We start from the raw sequence: 9,073 nt of genomic DNA on the forward strand, positions 1-9,073 counted from the left end.
TGATGTAGCTCAATTAAATCAAGGATTCATGAAGCTTGGCCACACATAATCTCTAATAACAGATATCTGGATAATTACCTGTCGGCAAGTGACAATATTTTGGGTCTTTGCCTCTCTAATTTCCTTTTTTGGCTTCTTTAGCTTTTGAATTGTATCTGCTTTCAAACAATGAGCGGTTCATGTAACAGGAAGTTTTGGATTGAATATATATTGTCTCTGTGTTTAACACATGAATACCACTTTGACTCGTCAGAAACAAAGAAATAATTCATACTATTCATTTCAACTAGAATTCCCATGGCCATATTTCTAAACATTTTCAAATTCCAGAATATTTTTGGACTGAGGAAATGTAGGCCTACATATAAGCAGATATATTTGAAAAATCTTCACTGGAACTTGTAGTTTGTTTATATCTGAGCCCATGTGAATCAGTAAGGTCCATGTTGCTCCCACTGTTGAGAGAAACTGCATTGAAGAAATACTTGCTTTAAATTTCACACAGGCCTGTAAAACTTTAAAAACTTTATGGGCTTAAAACTATGCACTATGAACGAGGCAAACTCAAGGAAATAAGAATTAATGATTGAATGACAAACAAAATGAAGATAAAGTTGATTCAGAAATAAAAAAACGATTTGTTTTTTTCTATTCGTTTTCTACTTTTTGCCTTCTATGAACAGAAGTGGGCAGAGACTAAAGGGCATGTTGAGTTTTTAATCTTCATACTTTGAAGAGACTCCGAACTGATGTGATCTAGAAAATCTATCATATTTGCGCCTCTTCAAAATATGTAAAACTGTAAGTGTGTGTACATTTACGTGGCCGGTTGAGGGGTAGAAGTGGGGAGCAGGGAGGGTGTTGCTGCATATGCATGTGCTCACTCACTCGTTCCTAGTGTTTTATTTTTGGAGCAGCATACAGGCTGGTCAGGAATAGAACAGCAGTCAAGTAGAATGGGTTGACAGCCTGGAAGGCCAGTCTCTCTTAGTCTCTCCTACACTTCCCTCCTTCTCTCCTCTCCAGACACGAAGCGAGCTCGAGTTGCCTGAGCGTGTCTGGTCTAATCACTCACAATGGCTCCCATAGCCTCCATGACCTGAATCCATCCCTTCTCCTTCCTTATGCAATCCCTTCATCACAGAGAGAGGGAGAGAGGCTCCCGTTCTAAATCTCCACTGCCCTGCTTCTGTTGCATGTATTATGCAATCTGCTTTAGAAGTTTAATCAGGGTGCTGGCAGACCGCAAAGGTACAGAGTGTGTATATGTGTCTGTGTGTGAGATCAATACAGATTCTAGGGACACAGAGCCGTGGTACACCAGCTTGTAGGAAGCAGTGTAAACATCAGAGTCGTTAGGAAGAAGCCTGATTTAGTCTCAGATTAGAGTGAAGGGTAAACTCGTCGAAACTAAAACAACCGTCTATTTCTGGCCCTGCAAAGTTGACCCACCTTGATCTAAATCTGTATGACATCATTTATTATGTAAATTGGTGTTGCTTTTTCATAAAGAACAGGCTGTTCACAGGCAGGTTTCAATTCTGCTCATTTGAAATTTTTATTGCCCTTTAGTTACACGTTATTGTATTAAACAATTACCTTTGAGGTACTTGCATTATTGCTAGTGACTTCAGTTTGCTGTTTTACCACTATAAACTGTCAGTCCTGTATATTTAAAATAAATGATGGCATTTAAGGGGCGGTCGGTGGCGTAGTGGGTTAACCAGCCGCCCCATGTACAGAGGCTACAGTCCTCGCTGCAGCTGGCCCCGGTTTGAGTCGCGCACCGGACGGCTGCATGTCTTCCTCCTCTCTCTCTGCCCCCTGCTTCCTGTCTCTCTCCAACTGTCCTGGCATAAAAAGACCAAAAAAATATTTAAAAAAAAAATGATGGCATTTAATTAGTTTGTGCTCTAGTCCTATAGATGAAGCTGGACAGGAGTCTAAAGTGTCTAAAGCAGCGGTCCCCAATCCCCGGGCCACGGACTGGTACTGGTCCGTGGGTCGGTTGGTACCGGGTCGCACAGAAAGAATAAATAACTTACATTATTTTCGTTTTATGTATTATCTGAGTCTGAATAATGTTTTATTTTGAGAAATAACCGAATTCTCTCCGTTACACCCCTCTAGGACTCACTCTTGACACGTGTCAAGATGCTTGTCTCGGTCACGTGATATGCTAATATTAAACCCACAAGCTAGCAATATGAGTAAAAAACAGTCTTTGAAAAGTTTCTTTGCAAAGGGGAAAAGGCCCAGTGAGGAGACAGAAGAAGAGCCTATAACCACTAAGAAAAAGAAAGCTGCATTTAACAGACAATACCAGGAGACCTACTTAAAATATGGATTTATCGGGACAGGTGATTCCCACACACCAAGCCCGCTCTGCATAATATGCGGCGACCGGCTCTCCAATGAGGCAATGAAGCCTTCAAAACTAAAAGTTACAAAGAAGTACACAGTGGATTCACGTTTATTATTATATTTACAAAATACCACAGTTTTTGTGTTGGTCGTATCATTTTACTTTGTTGTATTTATCCGGCACACCTTAAAGGCCGGTCCGTGGAAGTATTGTCTGACATTAGACCGGTCCGTGGCGCAAAAACAGTTGGGGACTGCTGGTCTAAAGAGTGTAAAGTGTCTAAAAGTAGCTTCACTGCAGACAGATATAACTTTTAAGGGCTGCCCTCATGCTGAGGCTTGTATAATAATGAAATGCTAATACAATACACATAAATGTTTTAGTAAGAAAGGACCATGCAATAATTATTGCTCATTTTTTCTGTGCATTCACAATAAAACAAAACATTAATGACAGATTCTCCTTTCTTCAACTTTTAAGTTAGTTTAACTTTTCCTACTTATGTACCTCCACTTCAAGACACAATTAATTATCAATCTTTCTATTATTATTACTCGCCGCAAACAGGAATTTGAATAGCTTACATACTATTTTAAAGTTCTTACACTAAAACAAGCTGATTAAATCTGTTCCTATTGACAGTAGAAAACCTCTTTTGCCTCAGCACACTGAGGGCAACAACAAACACAACTGGTGTTGCATCCTCCCTGGGGACAAGCAAGCTAATACAGCATAAAAGGGTGACATTATACTGTATCCCTCAAGCTGTGTTAGACTGCAATTTTTGATAAGCACAACTTCCCTAGATAATTAAGCTAGTTTATCAGTTTTTGACTGGAGCGTGGACGTTAGCCTCAACGGGGCTGAGAATGAACTGCCACTTGGCTTGTAGATGCTTTTTGTTTTATAAGATGTAAGATGTTAGACAGCATGGCATATATTTACATTGCTATGCTGATGATACTCAGCTGTACTTATCTATAAAACCAGATGAACCCAATAGGTTGGTCAGACTACAAGCATGTCTTAAAGACATAAAGACCTGGATGACTCAGAACTGTCTGCTTCTAAATTCAGACAAAACTGAAGTCGTTATCTTTGGACCTGAGCGCTTCAGGGAGAAACTGTCTAGCTATATAGTTACTCTAGATGGTATTTCCTTGGCTTCTAGTTCTACAGTGAGGAACCTTGGAGTTATTTTTGACCAGAACTTATCATTTGACTCGCATATAAAACATGTTTCTAGGACTGCCTTCTTTCACCTTCGTAATATTGTTAAAATCAGGAACATCTTGTCTCAGAGTGATGCAGAAAAACTAATTCATGCATTTGTTACTTCAAGATTGGACTACTGTAATTCTTTATTATTGGGCTGTCCCACATATTCTCTGAAAAGCCTCCAGCTGATCCAAAATGCTGCAGCCAGAGTTCTGATGAGAACTAACAGCAGAGATCATATTTCTTCAGTTTTAGCTTCTCTTCATTGGCTCCATGTCCGGGAAGCAGACACCCTTTCCACTTTTAAGACCAGGCTTAAAGCTTTCCTTTTTGATAAAGCTTATAGTTAGGGATGGCTCAGGTGATCCTGAAACATCCCATAGTTAAGCTGCTATAGGCCTAGACTGCTGGGGGGCCTCATCTGTCACACCTTTCCTCACTTTACTCTCTTTATGTATATGTGACATTATTGTGGTCATTAACTCGTGTTTCCCTGTTCCAACAGATATCCTTTGGCCCCCTCCCCCCCTTTCTGTCTTCTCAAACCCCAGCTGATCGAGGCGGATGGCCACCCTTCCTGAGTCTGGTTCTGCCAGAGGTTTCTTCCTGTTAAAAGGGAGTCGTTCCTTTCCACAGTCGCCTCAGGCACGCTCAGGCCGGGAGATTGGACCGAAAAACAAAAAGTTTTCAGTGCAATCTGTTGGTTTCCTTAGCTAGAAAATTGTTTTTGAATTGGCTCTATATGAACGAATTGGATTATTTTATGAATAATTGTGATTACAATTAATTGAACTCCAAATGGCTTGAATTGGACTTTATTATCTAAGTGCCTTGAGATGACATTTGTTGTATTTGGCGTTATATAAATAAAAATGAATTGAATTGGATTGAATGTTATGGTTTGTAAATGTGTGTTTCTGCAAAGAAAAAGTGAGCCAGTCTTATAGTCTAAAGCACCCTCAATGCAAATTAGCATGCATTGTGTTCCCACCAATGCCGATTGGAGCCAAACCCGATTAATACTTGCAACAACTGCAGAATTATTTGACACAGAACATAGGGGTTTCTCACTGCACATATGAGTCAGATGATTGCAAGTGTTAGAAGGTCTTCAATGTTTCTGGCTAGTTAAAGTGTTAGCAGGCAGAATTTACAAAGCCAATATCCAATGTAGTAACTGATGCTACTGTTGCTACATTTCAACAGTAGCATCCATTCTAAATCATATTTATGTCCTCCTTATGATACTTGTCAGGGACCAAGCATCAAGGCAACAAGCACAGGTGTTTTTGTTCAAATATGGGTTTTTATTTACCCCAAATGTTGCCAAATCAAAAGTTCAACTAAACAGGCCTTTAAAAGAGGTCAAACTAATGGAACTAGACTCAACTAGAATTAAGAAAACTCAAACAAATGAAGGAACATACAGACTAACTGACCTTCCTGCACAGACCTAAGGAGAACTTAAAGGGATAGTTCGCCTCTTTTGACATGAAGCTGTATGACATCCCATTTTAGCAATATCATTTATGAACATTGACTTACCCCCCGCTGCGTCCTGTGAGCCGAGTTCTAGCCTCGTTTTGGTGTTGATGAAGGTAGTCCGGCTAGTTGGCTAGGGTCCCGAAAACAAAGCGTTTTGCTTCTCAAAACAATATGCGTTTAAAAGAGTAATACATTTGCATCACAAAATCGTTCTCCAGGAAAAGTCAGACCTCAAAATCGCTTGCCGCTATTTCTCTCTCCCTTCATGTCACTGTGGGCTTTGTAAACTGTGCAGACCGAAGTGCAGACTGATAAGTCCCCTGCTTCCGAGCAGCAAACACCGTAACAGTCGCGGCTATCGCTAGGTGGCTGAACGCATTGAAATGAAGGGAGGCAAAAATAGCGCCAAGCAATTGTGAGGTCTGACTTTTTCTGGCTAACGATTTTGTGATGCAAATGTATTACTCTCTTAGAACGCATATTGTTTTGAGAAGCAAAACGCTTTATTTTCAGGACCCTAGCAAACTAGCCGGACTACCTTCGTCAACGCCAAAACGAGGCTGGAACTCGGCTCACAGGACGCAGCAGGGGGTAAGAAAATGTTCATAAACGATATTGCTAATATGGGATGTCATACAGCTTCATGTCAAAAGAGGCGAACTACCCCTTTAAATACTGGTTTAGCGAAACCATGTGCAACACAAGGAGGAAAACAAAATGGGTGTTATATTCTAAACCAACAGAAAAACACAAAATAAACACCAAACACCCCTATGACAGTGCATCATGAGGTTCAGTCCAATGAGGCTGGCCGCAGTATAATAGAGTCCTCAGGACTTGGCCAAGCCAAACCCCAGGTAACCACCGGTAACTCAAAAAGAATTAAAAGAGTATTAACAACACATAGACACTTTTTGACCTTGCACTGTTGATATGTATGCGCTACATATCAAGGTGAGAAACACAAACTAATTTGGTAAAGGAATAATGTATTGACCAGTCTGTATAAATGTTTGGCGTTGTGACTGTAAAGCAAATTAAAGTGGAAATACACTGGTGGTGAGGGGTGGATCTCATAATACTGGCCATCATAATACTCATGATCATTTATAACCTTTATTTGGGTCTCTGACAGATCATAAGAACAATATCTGGTGCATAAAGCTGGATTTGCAGTTGACGCGTAGCTCATGGTGCAGCTGACCCGTGACGCCAAAATGACGTTCCAGGCCTGGCTCTTCCCTTGAAAAGACGGCGCGGCGCGTTGTCGTGCACCAGTCGATTTTTGTAACTTGGCTGCGCCGAGAACGAAAAACCGGATGGACCGATGTGAGACCAGGCTCAGACAGGAGGTATGTTTATACAGGCAGCTGTACGAAACTGCAGTCAAACAGCACAGGGAGCACGTAAACTCCCAAAACTGGTGCACAGAGATTGACAGAACTTTGGGGAAAGAGGGAGAGTTCTGTAAGAATGTGTGGAAGAAGCTATGGGACAGATACCTGAAGGCAGAGAAGAGGGCAGAGACTCCAATTGGTGATGCCGGGGGCTTCAGACCTTCACCTCTATTATTGTCTTGGCTCACAAACTTTGTGAAACACACGAAGCATTTCATCTCCCAGATACTGCAGCAGCATCATTAATGACAGTGTTCCTGCTCTTGACAGTGGCATTGTTTTCTTCTTGACTTTCATGGTTGTAGAGTAGCGGTAACCTTCACGTAACAGCGCCACCTCTGTGACGGAGAAAATTGCAACTACTGGCGCATCGACTTACGCCACCGTGTTAGCCTGATTAACATCGACTTTCAAATCTCTTCGAGATTCTGGTCTGACCAAGACAATAACGAATACGATTCGAAATGGCCTGGTCAACCCGCCTCCCTCGGGTTGCTACTGGTTGAGGCCAGAAAAGGCTGTGCCTGAGCTTAAGCCAATCACACCAATCTTTCCTCTGACGTATGTAACGCGACGGGAACTGGTTGAATGACAGGAAGAAGAAAGAGCCGCAGTGCTGACAGAGAGTAAAGAAGGACAATAACAACACGACGAGCGAAAATGGAGAGACACGTCTTTCCTGTCAATAAATGATTCAAGGGCTGTTCTTTGCTCGATTTTTAATGAGAATCTCCCGTCGAACACTTTCATTACAGCATCTACAGCAGTGTCAAAAGCTTGACGCTGCTCCATGTTGATATTGAATGAAGCGCTTCCGTGTACAGTCCATGAGTTGAGTCGCAGTTCAACCACGTCACTACCTTGAACACGCCTCTACCCTGGGCCGTTGGCGCTGCTCACAGTTGATTGCTTCCCGACAAAGTGGGTGGAGCTTCCCCTGCCAGGGGGAACTCGAATCAACCTGAACAAGCAATTTGCCTGAGGTAGTGTAGCAGAGCCGAAGGTGTTGCGTCACTACGAGGGCGGAGCCTGGGTACCACCGTATATAGCCGGCACAAAATCATGACGTCATCAACACCGCTCACGCTCGCAGACGCGGCAACCATGCCAGAGGCTTTGGTTTGACGTAAGTGCGGCTAAGTGTGGCTCTTTGCTTGTTGGCTTCAAATGACTCAAATGAGTTTATCAGAGTTTTGTTGTTCGCGAGACATGTATGTGCTGCGTCTATTTGATATAAACTGCAGTTTGTAGGTGGCAAAACAAAAACTGTCACCTAAAAGATGCTTTTGGAGAAAGCTTAATCATGCCATAGTTCTTTTTGGATGTGTCCTAAAAACAAACAGTTGATCTGTAAAAATATTGATGAGTTCAGTTTTATAGCAGGACTCATTTTTTTTAAACACACGCAACTAGCTTAAAGATACGATGGAAAGAAACAGGTACTCTGTTCAAATTGATGAAATTCAAAATTTTGCGCTCCACTGATACTTATATCACGGCAAATCGCCAAAACAGACAAAAATCTCGCTGTCTTGTTCAGCGGAGCAGGTTTAATTGGAAAATGAGGCACGAGACATCTCTGCTTTGTCAAAACACAATTAGGAGAGCGTCTCCAGCCTCCAGACTCTCTGCTGTGAGTTGGTGGAGAACCTCATTAATTCCTATATGGTGTTGATCTCATCTGAGACCTCTTCCCCTCCTTTGTTTTCAGGCTCTGAATAAATTGCTTGTGTTAAAGCGTAGCAAAGCTTTTAAACCCAGATTTCCCTCGTTCATCCCATCTCTTCCCTACTCTTTCACCCTCCCTCCCTTGTTCTGCCTGTTCATCTTGTCCTTCTATCAGTGTTTGCTAATTGTTGTTAGACATGCTTAACTTGAAGAGTGCTGACCTTAAGCTTCTTTGGCAGAAAACAAGTGAATATGAATAAATAAATTCTATATGCACGTTGCATTTGAGATGTCCAGTCAGCAGTTTACGTACCTTTTAAAGAGTGCCACTCTTTAATACAAATCAGAGCTGAGCATCATGGATTTCATTGTAATTGTAGTACCACATTTCATCACTAGGATGAAGTAGAAGCCAGGCTGCTCAGAGTTGATCTTCCCCTGGTTATGCTCTTTTTTTTGGTAGAAGTAGAAGTAGAACTACAGTTAGAAGCTGCATCCACAAAAAAGGTGTGGACCACTGTGCCAAAATACCACCCTATGACAGTTTAGCAGCCGACATGTTAAAACAACTAAAAACGGGAGGCTTTTAAGGATTACCTCTTTACATTCTCAGTGCACGTGCTGCTCTGGTGCTGAAGAAAGGGATTGTGTGTGTGTGTGTATATATATTCGAGGGGTTCTTTTTTTGTCTTTCGGGCACCGGTGCCAACGTGCAGACTTGGCACAGGAGAGTGCTTTCACCTCACATGACCAAGCCCTCTGCTTCTCTTAGCTACCAGAGAACAAGTAAAAGGTAGTGAGGGATGAAATGCAAGGAGAGATGGAGGAGGTGGGGTGTGAACCATTAAGGGGCTGCTGACAACCAGGAGGAGACTCAAGTAATGTTTAGAGCACAAGGGCACGAGGAGAGAGAAGGAGTGGGATAGGACAGAAAGTCGAT

The 9,073-nt window shown here is 42.1% G+C and overlaps 1 long non-coding RNA gene across 1 annotated transcript; it reads right to left on the minus strand.

The window, feature by feature from the left end:
* Positions 1-1,549: 1,549 nt before the first annotated feature.
* Positions 1,550-8,777, minus strand: LOC142374408 (uncharacterized). The gene is made up of 3 exons (XR_012768710.1): positions 8,731-8,777; positions 8,447-8,582; positions 1,550-1,850 (listed from the first exon to the last, which is right to left on the minus strand). It is a non-coding gene; the product is annotated as an uncharacterized LOC142374408 (long non-coding RNA).
* Positions 8,778-9,073: the final 296 nt, after the last annotated feature.

This window comes from Odontesthes bonariensis, chromosome 23 (genome assembly GCF_027942865.1).
Source record: "Odontesthes bonariensis isolate fOdoBon6 chromosome 23, fOdoBon6.hap1, whole genome shotgun sequence".
Lineage (NCBI taxonomy): Eukaryota > Metazoa > Chordata > Actinopteri > Atheriniformes > Atherinopsidae > Odontesthes > Odontesthes bonariensis.